This window comes from Artibeus jamaicensis, unplaced genomic scaffold, assembly GCF_021234435.1.
Source record: "Artibeus jamaicensis isolate MK-2021 breed Jamaican fruit bat unplaced genomic scaffold, CSHL_Jam_final contig_60, whole genome shotgun sequence".
Lineage (NCBI taxonomy): Eukaryota > Metazoa > Chordata > Mammalia > Chiroptera > Phyllostomidae > Artibeus > Artibeus jamaicensis.
Window position 1 is genome coordinate 11,624,650 of NW_026521900.1, and position 23,256 is coordinate 11,647,905.

Genomic DNA, 23,256 nt, shown 5'->3' on the forward strand with positions numbered 1-23,256 from the left:
CCACTATGGTTTTTATTTCTTTGTCAATTTTTGGTGATTTAAAAAATAATTTTTAACAATTCTCTTAACAGTTTCCTTTAAGTCCACATTGATCATGTTAATGCATGTCCATCAATATCATTTCTTCTTGGTGTTTGTGAAGTTTTCTCCTTCCCTTGTGAGAAGTCTATCATTCTGAGATCTTAAGTGATTGTCCTGAAAAGCACATCCTATTATTTCACATTATTTAAGTAACAAAATATCCATTTCCCATTATCTTCCCTTCTAGTGAAAAGTCATGACCTTCAATAGGAAGAAGAGGTGAAAAGCTTCCACATGTCCCTGAAACTTCAGTTTTCTACCTAAACTTTCAAAGTCACTAGATACAGTCCAGGTTATTCTAGGTTGTGTAACTTGTTCCCAGATCTAAGCATTTGCAGGACTAAAAATAAACTAGAAGATGCAGTAGCATCTATGTTCATTGCATTGAGTCAAGATGTCTAAGACTGGAGAATGTGCTGGGACTGGGACAACAACAACAAAAAAGGCAGCCCTGCTGTTAATTGGGGTGGGAGTACAGATACACATAAACACAACTGCAGAATTAACAGGAAACATTGCTTCTTTCATGCAGCAGTTGTAAAAAACCATAAAGACACCTTCTTTCAGTGAATACTAGTTACTTGTCAACAATGTCCCAGACTCCCTCTGTTATTCCCAGCTATTACTGGGAAACATCCAATCCCAGTTTATCCCCACTTCTCCTAATCCTGCCTCAGAAATATAACCAATCCAGAACTGATCCCTGCTTTCTTTAGGCCCTCCTCAAAATCATTCAGCAAGAACCCAAAAGATGCTTCCCTTTCTCCCTCTAGGTGAATAGCATCCCATGGTTCCTCTGGAGTGTTCTCTGTTATGATGAGTGAATACATCTGACTTGGTTGAACTGAAGGCTTGTTCTTCTGGTCTCTAGCTGACTGAACTTTAAATGTCATTCTTACCTTGAGCTTCCCCCAGATAAAAATTAGGCCTATTTAATTATGTTCAAGCCTAGCCCAGTTCCATATTTACCACCTTGAGAATGAAGGCTCCCATCCCTTTCATGGCTCATCCCAGGTATTGTGCTAATAACAGATTGATAAGATGCTATCTTAGCCTAGAATTAATAGCATGAGTGAAAAACCCAGAATTAGAATGATAGTAGGGACCTGACATACTTGGGTCATGGGGGTACAAGTGATGCAGACAGTGAGAAGCCAGTCAGTGATTCCAGATGGAAGTGAATGGTGAAAAAAGTGAGGGACAGTCATTGGTTTAAAAAATATTAAGGAAGTGTTTGAGTTGGGGTGAGATAAGGATGACTTGTGTAGAAGGATGGAAGCCAAAACAAATAAGCCATATTTGAACAACTCCTCTTGAGATTGGAGAGGCAAAGAACAAGAGAGTTTTCATTTGTTGATCTTCTCAGTGAAGTATATGGTTTGAGGGCTGGGAATCTGATTAGGATTTAAGAAGAGACTATTGCAACAGGTGGCCATTATAGTACCATAAAAATACTCTAGAAAGGGGGAGAAACAGAGATATCTAGCAGTACCCAGGACAGAGTGGTAAGTAACCATTTGGTAACTTCGTATTTTATTTTTATTTATTTGAGGTGACTTTCGTTAATAAAATTATATAGGCTTCAGGTGTACAATTTTATAACACATCAACTGTGTATTGTATTGTGTGCTCACCACCATAAGTCAAGTCTCCTACTATTACCATTTATCCCCTCTTTACCCTTTCCTACCTGTCCCCACCCCCTTTCCCTTGAAGGCACTTTACTTGTTACCTGTGGAGATACTGTCAACTTCTGCTTGTCCAGACCACTTAGAACAGGGAGATACTTCTTCCTGTTTGATTGTGGTTTTCCATTAGGAAAAAAGCACATTGATTTCCCAATTTAGAAGGTATCTCAAGACAAATATTACAAACCAGGTCGGTATCTTCCTCAGAATAGGGGATGGCAGGTGAATTCCATGTCAGAGTTACTCTAAAGGTCTGTGCTGTTTCTTTGTAAGGCCGTTTAGAATACAGTTTATGTTCTTCCTGTTTGTAGACCATTAAGTCTGTCTTTTTTCTTGTTATCACCAAAACATGCCAAGGAATGTCTGTATTACATCATCATTTTGACTGAAACCAAAGCCTTAATTCTGCTGCATTGCATCAACTAGCACCTTTCTTATCTCAGGCAACTTCATTGAAATTGGTTAACTGGTTAGGTGGTAACTCTACCTCTTCTGAGCCCTTTATGTCCTATTTGGATGTGAAACAAGTTGCATTTTTAACTCTGGCTATAAAAATAACTATTTTGTTTGTCAGTTTGCTTTTTTCATTAGATTCCACATAGAAGTGAGGTCATATGGTATTTGTCTTTCTCTGACTGGCTTATTTCACTTAGTATAATAATCTCCAGGGAGGGGAATATGGTGGGGATAGATGAGGGTGGGCAAACAGGGGATAAATGGGGATGGAAAGACACTTTGCTGTTGGCAATGGGTGCATGATGCAGTGTGCGGGTGATGTTTTGTTGAGTTGTACACTTGAAATCTGTATGGTTTTGGGAACCGGTGTCACCCCAATAAATTCAACAAAAAATAACAATATTCAATGTGGTAAATTTGCTTTTGTCTGGAAGAATACTTGTTCAGCAAGAATTTATTGAGCACCAATTATGGCAGAAAATGCCAAATAATGTTTTGAATAATTGAGCTGTTTTTGTTGAATTAAAGCAGTAAACTACTTACAAGGTATGTTCTTTGGAAAAAGCTATCATAGGAGGAGTATGTGAGAGCTTACTTCTTGAAAAGAAACTTAATTCTATCCAGTTTTAAGTAAAGTCAGTATGTTTTAGGAAAAAGTGTGCCTTGAAACAGACTTTTGTCAGTTACAGCTTTAATGAATAAGTAGCAATTTAGTGGTAGGCTTTGTTCTAAGCACCTTACAAATAATTACTTATTAATCCTCCCACAACCTATGAGGTGGATACAATTTTCACCCCATTTTATAGATGAAGAAACTGAGTCATATGGAAGTTTAGTACTTTGCCTGAGGTTATAAGGCTATTAAGTCAGGATGTTGGGATTTGAATATAGGCAGCCTGTTTCCACACTCTGTGCTACCTATATTAAGCTGTGAATAGGTTCTTTCTGAAGGACCTGCAATGTTAATTTGTTTAAGTGGATTTATCATGCCCCATGAAATCCTGCTTATGCTATTGATGTGTTTATTGAACTTCTTTACCTCTGTATAAGGATGGTTTTCTATCAAACTGTAATCCATATTATGATAAATTCTGAATTAATGGTACATACTTTAAAAATTTTAGTTTTTTATGTTTTTTAAAAATATGGAATGCTTCATGAATTTGAGTGTCATCCTTGTGCAAGGGCCATCCTAATCTTCTCTGTATCATTCCAATTTTAGTATATGTGCTGCCAAAGTGAGCACTTTTATGCTCTTTTAAAAAAAATATGTACTATGTGCCAGGCACATGTCTCCAAGGCTAATTATTTTAGCCATCACACTGTTCAGGTCCATAAGCCCTCTCTTCCATTGCTCCCTTAGGAGGAGATTCATACAGACCTAATATGGGATGACTTTATCCTGCCTCAGTCTATTAGTGATTAAGTCTCCTAAGCTCAGGGAAAAACCTTTCTTGAACTATATCACTATGTACAATGACTGAAAATTGTGCCACTAGAACAAAATATACTTAGCAGCAGGATTGAAATAGATTCTTCAACAGTCTTGTGTTTTTCGTTCCACTTGGAAGATGAACATACAGGATCATACTCCTCACCTTAACACCAAAAATATCAGTGTTACAAAGGGACTGACAGATCTTCTTGGGATTGCGTTAATGATTTGTGAGGTTTGATTTGTCCTTGAGGACATGTGTTTTTTATTTTTTTAAAAGTTTGCTTTATTGACACATGATGATATACCATAAATGGCACATATAAAGTGTACAATATGGTAAGTTTTGTGATGTTTTGGAATATGTATCCACCTGTGAAACCATCATCATAATCAAGATAATGAAAACATCCATTACTCTAAAAAAATTCTTCTTGGTCCTTTATTAATTCCTCCCTTTGCAGCCAGTCCCTGTCCCCACACCATTGGCTTTCTATCACTATGTTAATTTGCATTTCCTAGTATTTTATGTAATTAGATCATGCAGTATGTAGTCTCCTTTATTTGGCTTCTTTCCCTCAGCGTAATTATTTTGAGATTTATCAATGTTGTGTGTATAAACAGTTCATTGGCTTTTTTTAAGCCTGTTGTATGGACATACCACAATTTACTTATCCATTTACCTGCTGGTACACATTGGAGTTATTTTCAGTTTTTAGCTTCTATGAATAATGATGCTATGAATGTTCGTGAACAGATCTTTTATTTGTATGGACAGGCTTTCATTTCTCTTGGGTAAATAGCCAATATAGGAATGACTGAATCATACAGTAGATGTGTATTTAACTTTTTAAGAACGTGCCAACCTATTATCTAAAGTGGTTGCTGATGGGAATGTAAAATGGTAGAGTCAATGAGTTTGCCTTGCTCCATATCCTTGCCTGTGCTTGATAAGGTTGAATTTAATTTTAGCCATTTTACTAGGTGTCTAGGTATATCTTATTGTAGCTTTACGTTGCCTCTTATTTTTAACTTGTGTCATTATGTTTAAAGTAGATTTTTATAAGCAGCATATAGTATATAGGTTCTTGCTTTTTAATTCCTGTGTATAGATTTCTGGCTTTAATTGGTTTGTTTATACTCTTTACATTTAAAAACAGTTTATTTAGGTGTAGTTTAAATACTATACAATTCACCTATTTAAAGTATATAGTTTAATGGTTTTATTATATTCAGAGTTGTACCAACAGTTGCCACAATCTAATTTTAAAACATTTTCATCACTCAAAAAGAAACTCAGTATCCATTACCAATCAATCTCACTCCCTCACTTCTACCTCAGCCCTAAGCTACCACTAATCTACTTCCTGATTCTGGAAGTTTTCTTTAAGTGAAATTATATTATATGTGATCTTTTGTGACTGACTTCAGCATAATGTTTTCAAAGTTCATCCATGTTGTAGCATGTAAAAGTACTTCATTTTTTTGGCTGAATAATATTTTCTTGTGTAGATATGCCACATTTTGTTCATCAGTTGGTGGACTTTTGGGTTGCTTCTACTTTTTGGCTATTATGAATGATTCTACTATGAACATTCACATATAAGTTTTCGGGTGGCTAAATATCTCTTCACTTCTCTTGGCTATATACTAAGGAGTTAAATTGCTGGGTCATATTGTAACTCTGTGTTTAATATTTTGAGAAGCTGCCAAACTTTTTTTTCTAAAGCAGCTGCATCATTTTACATTCCCAGCAGCAATGTATGAAGGTTCCAATTTCTCCACATTCTTGCCAACATGTGTTATTGTTTGTCATGGGATGCCTTTCAATTTATTTAGGACTTGTTTAGTTTGTTTTAGGAATGTTTTGGAGATTTAGAGTACAAATTTTGTATGTTTGTTAAATATATTCCTAAGTATTTTGTTATTTTAATGGTATTATAAGCACAACTGTTTTTCTTAATTTTATTTCAGATTGTCTGTTGGTAGTATATAAAAATGCTATTGATTTTTTTTTTTTGTATATTGACCTTATGTCCTGCAGCCTTGCTGAACTCATTTATTAGTTCTATTTTTTTAAGTTAATTCCTTAGGATTTTGTGTATACACGATCATGTCATCTGTATTTACAGATAGTTTCACTACTTACGTTCCAATTTGGATGCCTTTTATTTATTTGTCCAGCCCAATTGCCATAGCTAGAACTTCCAGTACTATATTGAATAGAGGCTGTGAGACTGTACATCTCATTTTTTAAAAAATTTTATTTAGTTATTCTTCAAGTAGAGTTTTTTGTCTATTTCTCCCATCCCAGCCCCCACCCCCGTGCTCCCCACCTCCCTCCCATTTCCTCCCCCCAGTCCTCATCCCTGTGTCTTTCATACTTGTTCCTCCAAATCCGTCCCCTTTTTCCCCCCTTAAATTCCCTTCCCTCTCCCCTCTGGTCACTGCCCCCTTGTTCTCTATTTCAGTGTCTTTGTTTTAATTCTGCTTGCTTGTTTGTTTTGTTGTTTAGCTTCCTGTTAAAAGTGAGATCATGTGGTATTTGTCTTTCAACACCTGGCCTATTTCACTCAGCATAATGCTTTCCAGTTCCATCCATGTTGTTGCAAAGGGTAGTAGCTTCTTCTTTCTCTCTACTACATAGAATTCCATTGTGTATATGTACCACATTTTTTGGATCCATTCATTTACTGATGGGCACCTAGGTTGCTTCCAGCTCTTGGCTATTGTAAATTGTGCTGCTGTGAACATTGGGGTGCATAGGTTCTTTGATATTGATGTTTTAGGATTCTTGGGGTATAATCCTAGCAGTGTAATTGCTGGGTCAAAAGGCAGGTTGATTTTTATTTTTCTGAGAAAATTCCATACAGTTTCCCTTAATGGTTGTACCAGTCTGCAATCCCACCAACAGTGAACTAAGGACCCCTTTTCCCCACAACCTCTCCAACATTTGTTGTTTGTTGCTCTTTTTATGATAGCCATTCTGACTAGGGTAAAGTGGTATCTCATTGTGGTTTTAATTTGCATCTCTCTGATAGCTAACGATATTGAGCATCTCTTACAGCCAATATCATATTCAATGGGCAAAAACTAAAAGCTTTTTCACTAAGATTAGGAACAAGACAAGGATGTCCACTTTCACCACTTCTATTCAATATAGTTTTGGAAGTTTTGGCTACATCTCATTTCTTTTTCTGATTTTAGGGGGGGAAGCATTCAGCCTGTCATCATGATGTTATGGTATTAGCTATGATGTTAGCTCTGAATTTTTCATCATTAGTCCTTAATTATGGCAAGGGAGTTCTCTTCTATTCCTAGTTTATTTATGGTTTTATCATAAAAGGGTGTCACAGCCTCTGCCCTAGGAGTGACCTGGGGTTAGGGTAATCAAGACCCAGTATTCTTATCCTGCTGAGCCTGGAGTAGTTTCTGCCCTAAAAGTGGGAGCTGAGTGAGGGAAGGTCTAATTGGCTGTGTCTGATTGAAATACAACTTATGCAACATAGGGCTCGGGATGAAAAACACTAGCAATTTGCCCCTCCTAGGGTAAAACTGTAGCCTCAGACTAGGATCTTGGAAAGAAAGGAGCCCTCATATTCTTGGTAGAGAAGATAAATAATGATGCTATGAATGTTTGTGAGCAGATCTTTTATTTGCATGGACAGGCTTTCATTTCTCTTGGGTAAATAGCCAATGTAGGAACGACTGAATCATATAGTAGATGTATATTTAACTTTTTTAAAAAAATGTTTATTTATTTATCTTTAGAGGGGAAGGGAAGAAGAGAAACATCAATGTGTGGTTGCCTCTCGTGAGTCCCCTGCTGGGAACTGGCCTGCAACCCAGGCATGTGTCCTGACTGGGAATCGAACCTCAATCATGTCGTTCGCAGGCCCGCGCTCAATCCACTGAGCTATACCAGCCAGGGCCTATATTTAACTTTTTAAGAATGTGCCAACTTATTATCTAAAGTGGTTGCTGATGGGAATGTAAAGTAGTAGAGTCAATGAGTTTGCCTTGCTCCACATCCTTGCCTGTACTTGATAAGGCTGAATTTAATTTTAGCCATTCTACTAGGTGTATAGGTATATCTTATTGTAGCTTTATGTTGCCTCTTATTTTTAACTTGTGTCATTATGTTTAAAGTAGATTTTTATAAGCAGCATATAGTATATAGGTTTATAGTATATATACTATACTATATACTAGTATATATACTATACTATATATACTATACTATATACTATATACTATACACTATATACTATATATAGTATATAGTAGAGGCTCTACTCAGGGTAGAGCCTCTGTAACGCAGAGGTAGGGGAGGGTGGTAAGGAAGCACGTTATAGCTCAAATGCTATCAATTCTCACTGTTCTTGCTGAAATTTAATAGATTTTCTTCAATGTATGTTTCTCCATTTCCTGTAAAGCTCCTTAGTCTGTCATTCTGTAAGTCCTGGCCAGTGATTAGAACTTAAAGTTTTTAAAAATTATTTTGAAATAATTTCAAACTTACAGAAAATTTACAAAAATGGTACAAAGAAAAACCCTTACAATCTTTACCCAGATTCACCAATTGTTAATATTTTACTCCATTTCCATGTTCTGGTGTACATATGTATAAATATATGTATTTTCTGAGCCCCTGAGGTTAAAATGTACACATCATGGCCCTTTGCCCCAAATCATTAGGTATTTCTTAGAAATAGTAGTATTTTCTTATATAATAGTATAGTTATCAATTTCAGTAAACATAATATTGATTATTTATCTAATCTACCAGAGAAATTATAATCCTCTTTTTATCTCATGCTTCCTCTGTTTGTATAAGTGTCATATATTGTGCATAATATTAATACATTGGTACATGCCTGGGAGCACATGTATGACTGTTTTGCTACTGATGGACATGTACAATGAGAAGAATTGTGAAGTAACCAGTCTGGAACTTGACCAAGTGCTTTCAGTGTATTGGCTCAGCTAATTCTTCTTTGTGAAACAGGGAAGATGTATTTTCCCCACCTCTATCAAATATGAAGAAATACTGAAGAATTCAGTAAAGATATAAAGCTTAACAAGTGTTAGACTTGGGCCCTCAACCCCAGGATTTTTGACCCCAGAGTCCTTTTTCCATACCAAGTGACCTTGCTGAATAAGCTTTCAGCTGTTTACATGTGACTTTTTGATATTAGGATTTTGTAGGCAATTTAAAATTATATGGTTCTAAAACCCATGCCAGATGCTTCCACCATATAGATTTGAAGACATTATGGGTCAGTGAGTTTAACTGGCCGATATTTCCTAAACTCCCCTTAAGCTAAGTAGGACAAAGGAAACCTTACTGCCATTTTCTTTCCTCCTTTCAAAAGGATCCCCTCACATACTCTAAAATGTTAGACTTGATTGATTGATTGCATAACAAACATTCATATGGTGCTTTACTGATTACAAAGCATTTAAATGCATTCTTTCGTTTTAGAGCCACACCAACCCTGTGAAAACAGACCCCAGGGTGAAGTGTATATACCTTCAAGTCTGAGAAGCACTGCTGTAGGACACTGACCCTTTGTTTCTACTCAGACCTGACTGTCATTGTCCCCTTACCAGCTTCTGTGTCAATGCCCATGAATTCTTGTCATGGCCAGTGCCAGAGACTTTCTCTAGAGTCAGACAGTTTCTCTTTAGTTGAAGGCAGCAGTCTTCAGAGTAAGATATACAAGATAATGTAGTAGGATGTGGGAAGGAAATAATTGGGGAAAAATTTTTTTGTTGTTTCTCTAGCTGTTCTTTTATTCTCTGTATCTTCTATTCTTTTTAAAAAGTTTTATTAAGTTATACTTCACATACCATCAACTCATCCATTTAAAGTGCTCAATTCAATGGTTTTATGTATATTCTCACTAAATTCAGAACATTTGTGTCCTACCAAAAGAAAGCTACTTGCCCATTAGTAAGCACCACCTCCTGCCCCTACCCAACTCCAGGAAATCACTAGTGTGCTATATAGATTTCCTATTGTAGACATATCATTTAAACAGATTTGTGTAATATATGGTCTGTTGTGTCTGGCCTCTTTCACTCAGCATGTTTTCAAGATTCATCCATGTGCTAGCATACAACAGTTCTTCATTCACTTTTATAGCTTAATAATATTTCATTGTAGGCATATACCACATTTTGTTTATGCATTTACCAGTTGAGGAATATTAGGGTTTCTGCATGTTTGCTATTGTGAATAATGTTGCTATGAACATTTGTGTACAAGTTTTTTTGGTGGATGTGTATTTTCTTTTTTTGGATATTACTACATTCCTTAACCAGCATAAATATTATCTGTTAAATTTTGACAGAAAGATAATAGAAGAGTTAACGTGGCTCTTCTAAGGGATTGAATTTTATTTCTTCTTTGGCTTTCCATGCTGTTTCTCTCACTCTGTCCCATTTTATTGACCGTCATTAGCTCTTTTCTTGTCTTCCTGCCTGCTTTATAGTCCTGCCAGGGATGCTGTGAAGGGAAAGGAAATACTTATTGAGTAACATTGAGGTGCTAAGTACTTTACATGTAACCTCACAACAACCTTTTTAGGGTTGGTGCTGTTAAACCCATTTAAAGATGAGGAATCCAAAGCTCTGGGGCTGTATGTAATTATTTATTTTATTATTTTTTTTTATTGATTATGCTGTTACAGTTGTTCTATTCCCCCTTTATTCCCCGCCACCCTACCCCCATCCCCACCATTACCCCCCTTTTGTTTATGACCATGTGTCTCAAGTTCTTTAGATTCTATATTTCCCATGCTATTCTTGCCCCCCCATCTATTTTCTATCTACTGTCTATGCTACTTATTTTCTGTACCTTCTCCCCCCATCTCCTCCTCCCACTCCCCTGTTGCTAACCCTCCTTGAGATCTTCATTTCTATGTTTCCACTCCTGATCTAGCTGTCCTTTTAGTTCGCTTTCGTTTTAGGTGTGGTTGTTAAGAACTGTGAGTTTGTTGTCCTTTCACTGTTCATGTTTCTTTAACTTCTTTTTCTTAGATAAGTCCCTTTAACATTTCATATAATAAGGGCTTGGTGATGATGAACTCCTTGAATTTGATCTTATCTGAGAAGCACCTTATCTGTCCTTCCATTTTAAATGAAAGGTTTGCTGGATAGAGCAATCTTGGTTGTAGGTCTTTAGATTTCATGACTTGGAATACCTCTTTCCAGCCCCTTCTTGCCTGTAAGGTCTCTTTTGAGAAATCCGCTGACAGTCTGATGGGGACTCCTTTATAGGTGACTGTCCCCTTAGCTCTTGCTGCTTCTAGGATTCTCTCCTTCATTTTAATTTTGGCTAATGTAATTATGATGTGCCTTTGTGTGTTCCTTCTTGGGTCCAACTACTTTGGGACTCTCTGAGCTTCCTGGATTTCCTGGAAGTCTATTTCCTTTGCCAGATTGGGGAAATTCTCCTTTATTATTTGTTCAAATAAGTTTTCCACTGGTGTCTGTTCCTTTCCCCCTTCTGGTACCCCTATAATTCGGATGTTGGAGTGTTTAAAGATGTCCTGGAGGTTCCTAAGACTCTCCTCATTTCTTTGAATTCTTGCTTCTTGACTCTTTTCTGTTTGGCCATTATTTGCTTTCTTCTGGTCCACTCCATTGATTTGAGTCCCAGTTTCCTTTTCATTGCTATTGGTGTCCTGTGCAATTCCATTCATTTCAATTAGTTTCACCTTCATATATTTGTCTAATTTGTTGGTATAATCAACCAGTTCTGTGAGGATCCTGATCACCAATGTTTTAAACTGTGCGTCTGTGAGTTTTGCTATTTCTTCATCGCTTAGATCTATTGGCTCTGGGGCTCTGAGATCCTCCTGCGCCATTCTTGGTCTGTTCGGGCCCTTTAAGTGTGAGAAGCGGCGCCTTGGATTCCCAGGTCGCTGGGTTGTGACGCTGTATGTGGGGGCGTGGCCAGAGGGGGGAAATGGCGACCCCCTCTGCTGCTTCTCATAGCTGGGTGCGGAGGAGGAGTGCCTTAGGTGGTCACCTGGGCCGGGCCACTCAGAGTCGCTGGGGTATGTGGAGGTGGGGTCAAGCAGGGAAATGGCGGCGCCCTCCACTGCCGCTTGCCGTGGGGACCTGCCGGCTCAGTCCAACCGCCCACTCCCTCGCCTGTCCACCCGTGCACAAATGCATGACCTCAGTCAACACGCAGCCCCGCTGCCCCGCTGTCTCCCCCGCGGTCGCTTGTCTGGTCGCTCGCTCGGTCGCTCACTAGGTCCAACCCTGCGCCTGGATTCCGCGCGTCTGACCGAGTTTTCCTGTGCAACCCTGCTCCTCCAGCCGCTGGTTTCGCCCCTTACCGGTCAGGCTGAAGAATTTGTTGTTAACAGACTTCCGAAAAGTTCAATTTTCCGTGTTCTGGCTGTGTTTTCTGTTGCTAATATTTAGTTTTCTCTAATCTTGGTTGTGTGAGAAGGCACGGCACATCCACCTATGCCTCCATCTTGGCAGAAGTCCTTGTATGTAATTATTTAAAATCACATTGTAATTCAGAGGCAGAAGTGAGATGAGCCCACTTCTATTTGATTCCATTGCCTATGCTCTTTCCATAGACTGTCTCCCAGGTGAAGTATTTGAGATTCAGAGGACAGATCTTGCTTCTAACTGGAGACACCAAGATGGATGTATAGAGTGAGAAAAAAGGATAAGTGGAAGATTATATTTTTTTAGAAATTTGTCTGTTTCATTTGGGTTTTCAAATTTCTTGGCATGCAGTTTTTAGTAATTTCTTACAATGCTTTGTATTCTGTGGTATCAGTTGTAATCTCTCCTCTTTCATTTCAGATTGTGTTTATTTGGGTCCTCTCTCTCTTTTTTCTTGATGAGCCTGCTTAAAGGCTTGTCAAAAATAAAAATAAAAATAAAGGATAAGTGAAAATGATGCGAAGATTTTAATGTGGCTATGTGAATAGGGATATGGAGGATGTGGAGGGGTTGACAAGAGTAGAACCTGGTTTGGGAAAGGAGGGTGTTGTTCCGTGTTCAGTTTGGGACAAATGAAATTTGAGGGCATCAATTCATTGGACTGATATTTTAGTGGCTTGCTTGTGCCAGGTATAGTGCAGTATGCTGGAGATTCGGTGAATGAGGAAGCCATGGTTTCCTTCCCTAATAGAGCTTGTGGAATTAGTTGGAAAGAGAAAAAAGAACAATTGTAATCAAGTGTAATGGATGTCATAATTAGAAGAGAGGAGAAAGACTTATTTGTGTTTGGAGAAAGTGATTCTATCAGGCTCTGAGGTTAGTAGAAAGAAGTTCAAAATGGCTATAGCTTAAGGTACAAATGGGGGAAGGGCATAGAATGCTAGAGATGGATATAGGAGATAAAAAGATTAAAGAGTTGATAATATTGTTTCCTTCCTCTTCCCCCTTTCTATGAGGGAAAACAGATGATTGCCTGCAGCCACCTGGAACAACTGGTGTTCCCTGATTGTCCAGCTTTGTTGCCTCCAAGCCTTTGAACTCTCCTGTGGAGTATTCCTCCCTCATCCCTTTTGTCTTGCCAACTTCTGCTCATCTTTATCGTCATCTTTCAGGAAACCTGCTGTGACCTCCCTATTCTAGGTCCCCACAGTTTCCTGAGCCTACCAACCACAATTTCTTCTACTAATTGTCAGTGCCCTAAGAGCAGGGACATGTTCATCAATGTGAGTAGTCCCTGGAGTACCTGACACATAGTAGGAAGGATGCATGGATGAATTAAACAAAAATACCACATTTGAGAAAAATCTGCATCTTATGAACAAGAGGAGAAGGCTTCATCACTTCATAGCAAAGGAGTTTTCTTGGCAGTAGAACTCGATGGTTCTTAACTGGGAGTGGTTTTGCCTCTCCCCCACTCCTAGCATTTGGCAATGTCTGGAGACATTTTTAGTTGTCACATTTGGCAGCAGGGGTGGGGGCAGGTGGCTCCGGGCATGTAGTAGAGGTCAAGGATGCTCTTAAACATCCTGTTATGTTTTAGGATTCTTAGGATATAATCCTAGCAGTGGAATTGCTGGGTCAAAAGGCAGGTCGATTTTTATTTTTCTGAGAAAATTCCATACTGTTTTCCTTAATGGTTGTACCAGTCTGCAGTCCCACCAACAGGATCAAAAAATTGTGGTACATATACACAATGGAATTCTATGCAGCAGAGAGAAAGAAGGAGCTACTACCCTTTGCAACAACATGGATGGAACTGGAAAACATTATGCTGAGTGAAATAGGCCAGGTGTTGAAAGACAAATACCATATGATCTCACCTTTAACAGGAAGCTAAACGACAAAACAAACAAGCAAGCAGAATAAAAACAAAGACACTGAAATAGAGAACAAGGGGACAGTGACCAGAGGGGAGAAGGAATGGAAATTAAGGGGAAAAAGGGGGAAGGATTTGGAGGAACAAGTCTGAAGGACACAGGAACAATAACTAAGGAGGGTGGATATGGGAGGGAGGTGGGGAGCACGGGGCAGGGGGACCTGGGATGGGAGAAATAGACAAAAAACTGTACTTGAAAAATAAGTAAATAAAAATAAAAAAAAACTGTGAAGCTGACAAAAAGATAAAAATGTACTTCTTTATTTAAAAATATATGTCGTTATAAATCTAAAGAAAAATAACTAAATAAAATTAAAAAAAAACATCCTGTTATGCACAAAAGTCCCCCTCACAACAAAGAGTTATTCAGTCTCAAATATCAGTAGTGCTGGGGTTGTGAAATCTCAGTCTTACCTAGTTCAGCTCTTTTTTTTTTTAAACCCAAACAGTGATTCTCAAAGTGTGACCAACACCCCACTCCCTTCCATGACAGTAGCAGCATCACCTGGAAACTGTTAGAAAGCCAATTCTAGGGTCTCACCCCAAAGTCACTGAAGGAAAATCTCTGGGGATTAGGCCCAGTACTGTTTGATCAAGCCCTCCAGGGGATTGTGATGCATGCTGAACTTTGAGGACCCCTTCTAAAGCCAAAAAGCTGGTTGATAATAGAGCCAGCACCAGATCTCCAAGAGCAACCGGAGTGGGAGAGGTCAAGGAATAATGCCAGAAAAATTCACAAGAAAATGATGGTTTCCAGAGTGAAAGTGGTCTTGGGTATCAGATATTCTTGAAGAGTTGCTAAAAATGAAAACAGATGAAGGGAGGTAAGACTGCTGCTAATATTTAAGACTCCTGCAGTGTTGGAGGTAAGCATAAAATTGTTAAGAAGAGAAGGGTTTGAGTAGGGGGAACCTGAAAGCTTTTAGTTTGCAATTATCTATGCAAAATAACTGCTTCTTATATTCATATTTAGTGTTAGGCTGATGGAACTAACTTGCCAGTATTTTCATCCCTCTCACATAGCAGCTCTTATTCTTTTTGTGGTTTCTTCCTTTGACGGGAAAACAGGCCTTGTCTGTTTTCCCTTCAAAGGAAAGTTATGTACATAACTTTTTTTTTCACAGTGGAGTGTTCTGCTGTGACAATAAATAAAAAGGTATTTTTAAAGGTTATGCTAGAGCAGTAGGCAACATTTTGCTATGGCAGCAAAGGTAAACTTGATTCCATTGTCAGTTTGTTCTGCTTGGCAGCAGTGTGGTTTGGTGGAATTTGAGGTCCTAGGGAAAGCTAGGGAGAAGTATTTAGGCTAATTTTGGCTGTCTGGGAAGAAAACATTAAAAATGCCAACTTCAGGACAGAAATTGTTCTTAAGTATCATTAAGTAAGCCAAGGATATTGATAAGACAATGAGAGAGAAAAGGACTCCTTTAAAGAAAAATAATTCCCTTTATTTTATTTGGATTGGACAGTTTCCTAAAAATGCTTTTTATTGAGTGGAGGTGGAGGGAGAAAAGGATTTTAGAGCGTTGTCTGTTTTGGGGGAGGGAGAGTTAAAATAGATGCTGGGGTTAGGAATTTGTTTCCCTAACAGATTAAGTGTGTTAGGGAAATGACGCTTAACATGGAAAAATATATATCATATATGATATTTATATATAAAATATGTATATATTTAAAATGATTGTTTGCATACAATAGTTTTTCCCTTAAAATTTTTATGAATCTACAGGGGTAGGCAAAAGTAGATTTATACTTGTGAGTATATGAAACACAAAATTTATTTACTTTTTACTCTGTTACTTTTAATTTTATTTATTTGTTAATTGATTTTTTTATTGTTGTTCAAATACAGTTGTTTCCATTCCGCCCCACTCCCCCTCACCCCATCCATCCCCACTTCCTACCCTCGATCCTACCCCACTTGGTGTTGTCTATGTTTCCTTTATATGTGTTCCTGAAAACCCTTCCCCCTTTTACCCCCATTATTCCCTCCCACTTCCTGTCTACTTTCAAGGATCATTTCTATAGTTTGTTACAAAATTTATTCTTATATTATTATTTATTTATTATTGTATTATCAATATTATTATTATTATTAACCTACTTTTGCCCACCCCTGTATGTGTTAGGCACACTGCAGTGAATCCTTAAGCACACTTCACAAGTCAGAGAAATTAATGGTGGTATACCCAGTTTATAGATGGGGAAATTGAAGCTCAAAGAAGTGGAACGATATGGCCAGAGTCAGACAGCAAATAAGGGTTGGATCTAGAATTCTAAACCCTGGTATGTTTTTCTGCAAGTCTACTATAATTTCCACAATAATATAGTTGCCATAGTGATCAGTTTCTTAGAGGTGTCTGAGATGTTTATACCTCCTTTTATTAAAGTCAGTACCCAAGGTTGTACAAGCACCACAAGGGAACTTCTCAAAATATTTCAAAATTTGTGTGTCCAGACACTCCCCAAAAGCATCTATGGGAGGAGACTTAAAAAAAAAAGAACCACTTCCCCCATTTCCTTGTAGCTCCTCTTCTTTCCCAGAAGCCAAGCTACACAAAAGCTGATTTTAGTGTGTGGAGCAGGTGGTGAGCAGGGTTGGGCCAGCCAGCCCCAAGCTGATTCAGCTGTGATTGTAACAGCTGCTTTTCTCCACTTGCCCATAAATAACTACTCTCTATCACCTGGAAGAGGGACAGGGTGCAGAAGGTTCTTCTGTGGCCATGGACAACTGGTGTCAAGCTTTCTGGGTTCAAACTTTATCTCTGTTGCAAACCAACAGTGTGATCTTGGAAAAGCTGATTCTTTAAATTTCCCAAAAGACAGAATAAGACACTGGTTAAATGTAGGAACGTTGAGCATTTTTTCATGTGTCTGTTGGCCAATTTGATGTCCTTTTGGAAAAATGCCCATTTTTAAATAGGATTATTTGTTTTTTGTTATTAATTGACTGAGTTCTTTATATATTTTGGGTATTAACCCTTTTATCTGAGATATGGTTTGAAAAAATTTTCCCCTCATTCTGTAGGTTGTCTTTTCATTTTGTTAATTGTTTCTTTTGCTATACAGAAGGTTTTGTTTGTGGTAGTCCCATTTGTTGATTTTTACTTTTGTTATTTGTGCTTTTGGCGTAATGTTCAAGAAATCATTGCCAAGACCAATGTCTATGAGCCTTCCCCTACTTTTTCTTCTAGTTTTATGGTGTCAGGAATTGTTTACTCTTTCAGTTATTTGGTCAATTATATTTCAGTAAATTTTGAGTAATTTTTGTGAGTGGTGTAAGATGAATGCCCAGTTCCATTGTTCTGCATGTGTTTCCTCAGTTTTCTCAGCACCATTTGTTTTTTTTTTAAAGATTTTATTTATTTATCTTTAGAGGGGAAGGGAAGGAGAGAGGGAGAGAAATATCAATGTATGGTTGCCTTTCATGCATCCCCTGCTGGGAACTGGCCTGCAGGGAACCGGCCTGCAACCCCGGTATGTGCCCTGACTGGGAATCGAACCGTGATTGTCTGGTTCGCAGGCCCGCGCTCAATCCACTGAGCTACACCAGCCAGGGCTTCAGCACCATTTGTTGAAGAGACTATCCTTCCTCCATTGGGTGTTCTTGACTCCGTTGCACATCACTAGTCATCAGGAAAATGCAAATCAAACCCACAGTGATATATTATCTCATGCCTGTTAAAAGAAAACAAGAGACGAGCACTAATGAGAATGTGCTGAAAAGGGAACCAATATACAAAATCCTTACTTAACATCATCGATAGGTTCTGTGACTTTAAGCAGAAAGACCTATAGTGAAACCAGTTTTACCATCGGCTAATTGATATGAACAAGAGTTAAGTTTCTATGGCATCTCATTAAGGTAATGAAATGGCATTGAATGAAATGAAGTTATTGCTGTACATTATTGGTGGGAAGGTAAATTGGTCCAACTACTATGGACAACCATATGGGGGTTCCTCAAAAAAATTAAAAATAGGTTTACCATATGGAACCCAGTATGGATTCCACTTATGGGTATATGCCCAAAGGAAATGAAGACAGGATTTCAACAAGATGTATGTATTCTCATGTATATCACACCATTATTCACAATAGCCAAGATACAGAAACAACCCAAATGCTCATTAATGGATGAATGAAGAAAAAATTGTGGTATACATACACAAGGCAGTATTTATTCAGCCATAAGAAAGGATGATATCCTTTCATTTGTGACATGGATGGATCTTGAGTACATTATGCTAAGCAAGATAAAAGAGAAACACAAGTACTACATGATATCACTTATATGTGGAACCAAAAAAGTTAAACCTGTAAAAAAAACAGTAAAGTGGTGGTTACCAGGCATTGCAGTGGGGCGGGGGGTGGGTAAGAGTGATAATGTTTAAGGGTATAGACCTGTAACAAAAGTAATGAATATAGACAATAATATTTTACTATAATTATGTAATGTGATCAGTATCACTACATCAGCAATCATATTACAACATATAAATATATCAAACTAATATGTTTTACACCTTAAACTTACACAGTATTACATGTCAAATTTATTCAGCAAAAAAGTATTGGGACTTTGAGATCTGAGGAAAGTGGGGCTAAGTTTCTAGTTCTACCACTTTTACTAACTGTACACCTAGGGTCAACTTCGTGGTCATGCGACCTGTACAGTCCCCAGGCTCGGGTACTCTGAAAGACGTTATGTTAGGTTTAATTCTCTTCTTTCTCCATCTTGAAATTCTTTTTTCCCTTTATATTGAATCTATTGGGGTGACATTGGTTATCAAAATTTTACAGGTTTCAAGTGCACAGTTCTACAATACATCATCTGTACACTGTATTCTGTGTTCACCAACCCAAGTCAAGTCTCCATTCATCATCATTTGAACTTCTCAATAATTTTTGAACAAAGGACCCCTCATTTGCATTTTGCACTAGCCAGGGGTGTCCAGCCTTTTGGCCTCTGTGAGCCACACTGGAAGAATTGTCTTGGGCCACACATTAAATACATTGTGGCACATAATCACAAAATATCTCATACTGTTTTAAGTAAATTTGTGATTTTATATTGGACTGAATTCATAAGCATCCTGAGCCACATGCAGCTTATGAGCTGCCTGCAGCTTATGAGCTGCATGTTGAACACCCCTATACTAGGCCCTGAAAATTACATAGCTTATCCTATGTTACTTTTGGGAAATTATGTAACTACTCTGAGTACTGAGGCCTATACGGAGGACATACATAAAGCACTTACTTCAAGATGCAGAATATATGCTTGGTAGGTGTTAGCCATCCTTAACAACACACTGAGCTTCTGTTTATTCATCTGTAAAATAAAAGTGCTAGATTAGAGGACATCTAAGATTTCTTCTACAATATATACTATACCTATAACTTTGCCTAACCAAATGGGAAAGCACTTTGAACACCATAAGGGCCGCTATTTAAACTTAAGGATTTATTTTCTTTCTTTATGGTTCAGATCCTTTTTTAAATGTGTCCATGTTAATTTTCTCTGCTTGTGGCCTCTACCTGACAATCTTGAAATCTCCTTTGAAAATTCATACATAATGATTTTAATCCTTATTTAATTTAAGTCTGCCTTTTCAGTTATAAGATGCATAAGGTCTGAGGATCTAATGTATAACAAGGTGACTCTAGTTGATAACACTGTTTTATAATTGAAATTTGCTAAGAGAGTAAAGCTGAAATGTCCTCACAAAAATATATATTGAAGAAGAAAGAAAGGAGTTCCTACTCTTTGCGACATCATGGATAGAACTGGAAAGCATTATGCTAAGCAAAATAAGCCAGACAGTGAAGACAAATACCATATGATCTCATCTTTAACAGGAACCTAATCAACAAAACAAACAAGCAAAATATAACCAAAGACACTGAAATAGAGAACAGGCTGACAGTGATGAGAAGGGAGAGGGGAGAGAGTTTTGGGGGAAAAGGGGAAGAGTTTATAGGAACAAGTATAAAAGACACATGGACAAAAACTAAGGGGGGTGGAAATGGGAGGGAAGTGGGGAGCATGGGGCGGGGTGGGCTGGTATGGGTGTTAAAGGCAGAAAACTGTACTTGAACAACAATTGAAATAAACAAAAACCCCAAAAGAATTAAAATAGACCAAAATGCTTTAAAAAATGTTTTAAATGTAGAAAAAAAATGTACTTGAAAAGTAACTAAATAAAATTAAAAAAAAGAAAAAAGAAAAAAAAATAAAATTTCATACATACAAAAAAAAAATAAAAAAATAAATGTAAAATCATCAGAAAATATATAAAAACTATTTATCAATAAATAAACTTGTGGTTGGAAACATTGTCAACCAAATTTCAAAAAGCAGTTTTACTTACTGGCAGAGATAAAATGGAGAAATATTTATGAAAGGTTACCAAACAAATACATTTAGGCATAAATGACTAAAAATAATCCCGAAATTTAAAAAAAAAGTATGAGAGGACCTGAAATACTAAAAACATCTAAAAGTTACAAAACTGTCCTAGTGGTGCATGGAAATGGCCAGTAGATAAAATACCAGTGACTGAAAATATGTTTCTCTCCTCTTTGTTGCTTTGACTAACTCTCTTGCAGCAAATATAGCAGTGTATCCAAGTGGGATGTGGGATGGGTAGAGGAGGGCAAAGGGGGAAAAATTGGAAAACTGTAATAAAATAACAGCTTCTAATAGAAAAAAATGATTTAAAAAACTGGCATCATTTATCAGAAGAACAAAATGTTGAGTTTTACTAGGAAGTTAATAGGTATGCAATGGTTTAATTTCTGATGATGTGAGACATTTTGATATCTTTTGACCACTTACCAAGAGAAAAGTAATATTAACTGCCTTCAATATTTCCTATATTAAGTTCTTTTTCCATCAAAATTGTGGATGCTTTTATCTGTATTGTTTTCCTTTTAAACTGTAAAGTTTTTAATGTATGAGAAGCTTTACTTTTATTTAGTTATATTTATCATCCATGGGTGATTTTTTTGCTTTTATATCAATAAAACAGTCACACATTGAGTATAAATGTGCTACTCCATTTTCTTAGTTTTTTTTTCTTCAAAAAAATTTTTTTTACTTCTGGCCAAGATGGAGGCATAGTAGACACAGTAGTATGCCTACTCGTACAACCAAAAGAAGGACAACAAAAAATTTAAAAACAAAAAACAACTAGAACTGAGAGAAAAAAAACTGTATGGCAGTCCAACAACCAAGGACTTAAAGAAGAAACATTATCCAGACTGGTAGGAGGGGTGGAGACTGGCAGTCAGGAGGAGAGGACTTTTGTTAAGGCAATGGCTAGAGGACCGAGTTGGGTAAGGCAGAGGCTGGTGGAGTGGGAGGTCCCACATTTGTGTGCAGATAAACCAGGAGGATAAATGGGGAGTGAGACAGACCTCATAATCCAGGGTTCCAGAGCGGGGAAATAAAGCCTCAAAACCTCTGACTGAAAAAAACCTGTGAGGGTCGAGGCAGTGGGAGAAACTCTCAGCCTCACAGGAGAGTTCCTTGGAGAGATCCATAAGACTCCACAATGTGCACAAACCCACCCACTTGGAAATTAGCACCAGAAGGGCCCAATTTCCTTGTGGGTAGCAGCAGAAGTGACCAAAAGCTGGCAGAGACCTGAACAAGCAGCATTGTTCCCTCTTGGACCCCTCCCCTATGTACAGTGCCACAGCACAGTGATGTGAGTTGCCTGCCCTGCTGAATACCTTAGGCTCTGCCCCTTACTATGTAACAGGCACACCATGACAAAAAAATGGCCCAAATGAAAGAATAGATCAAAGCTCCAGAAAAAAATACAACTAAGTGAGGAAGAGATAGCCAACCTATCAGATGCACAGTTCAAAACACTGGTAATCAGGATGCTCACAGAATTGGTTGAGTATGGTTGCAAAATAGAGGAAAAAGTGAAGGCTATGGAAGGTGAAATAAAGGAAAATGTACAGGGAACCAACAGTGACATGAGGGAAACCAGGACACAAATCAACAGTTTGGAGCAGAAGGAAGAAAGAAACATTCAACCAGAACAAAATGAAGAAACAAGAATTCAGAAAAAATGAGGAGAGGCTTAGGAACCTCCAGGACAACTTTAAATGTTCCAACATCTGAATCATAGGGTTGCTAGAAGGAGAAGAGGAAGAACAAGAAATTGAAAACTTATTTGAACAAATAATGAAGGAGAACTTCCCCAAACTGGCAAAGGAAGTAGACTTCCAGGAAGTCCAGGAAGCTCACAGAGTCCCAAAGAAGTTGGACCCAAGGAAGCACACATCAAAGCATATCATAAATACATTACCCAAGATTAAAGATAAAGAGAGAATCTTCAAAGCAGCAAGAGAAAAGAAGACAGTTACCTACAAAGGAGTGTCCATAAGACTATCAGCTGATTTCTCAAAAGAAAATTTACAGGCAAGAAGGTGCTGGAAAGAAGTATTTCAAGTCATGAAAGGCAAGGACCTACATCCAAGGTTACTCTATCTGGCAATGCTATCACTTAGAATGGAAGGGCAGATAAAGGCCAGATAAGGTCAAGTTAAAGGAGTTCATCATCACCAAGTCCATATTATATGAAATGTTAAAGGGATTTGTTTAAGAAAAAGAAGATTAAAACTACGAATGAGAAACTAACAACAAACTTACAACTATCAATAACTGAACCTAAAAAAACAAAAACAAACTAAGCAAACAACCAGAACAGGAACAGAATTATAGGTATAGGGGTTATTTAAAGGGTTATCACCTGGGAGGGGGGAGGAGAATGGGGGAAAGGTGCAGGGATTAAGAAACATGAATCAGTAGAAACAAAATAGACAGGGGGAGGTTAAGAATAGTATAGGAAATGGAGAAGCCAAAGAATTTAATGTACCACCCATGGACATGAACTAAGGTGGTGGAATGCAGGTGGGAGGGCGTGTACAAGGCAGAGGGGAATAAAGGTGCAGGAATGGGACAACTGTGATAGCATAATCAATAAAATATTTTAAAAAATTTTGTTATTGTTCAAGTACAGTTGTCTCCATGTTCCCCTTATTACTCCCCACCATCTGCCATTCTTGATCTTACCCCGTTTGGCTTTGTCCATGTGTCCTTTATTCATGTTCCTTGTATACTTATATATTCATATAAGTATGTATGTGCATGTATACAACTGAATATATGAATATATTTCATATACTTATATGAAAGCAGACAGTTCAATATTGATTATTAA

The 23,256-nt window shown here is 37.7% G+C and overlaps 1 protein-coding gene and 1 non-coding gene across 4 annotated transcripts in view; one reads left to right on the forward strand and one right to left on the reverse strand.

The window, feature by feature from the left end:
- The window catches only part of CLCN5 (chloride voltage-gated channel 5), a 191,146-nt gene that overhangs the window by 56,865 nt on the left and 111,025 nt on the right, over nt 1-23,256 (forward strand). The gene's annotated exons all lie outside the window — the stretch shown is intronic.
- On the reverse strand, nt 3,365-3,471 carry LOC119060397 (U6 spliceosomal RNA). The gene has a single exon (XR_005084582.2). It is a non-coding gene; the product is annotated as a U6 spliceosomal RNA (small nuclear RNA).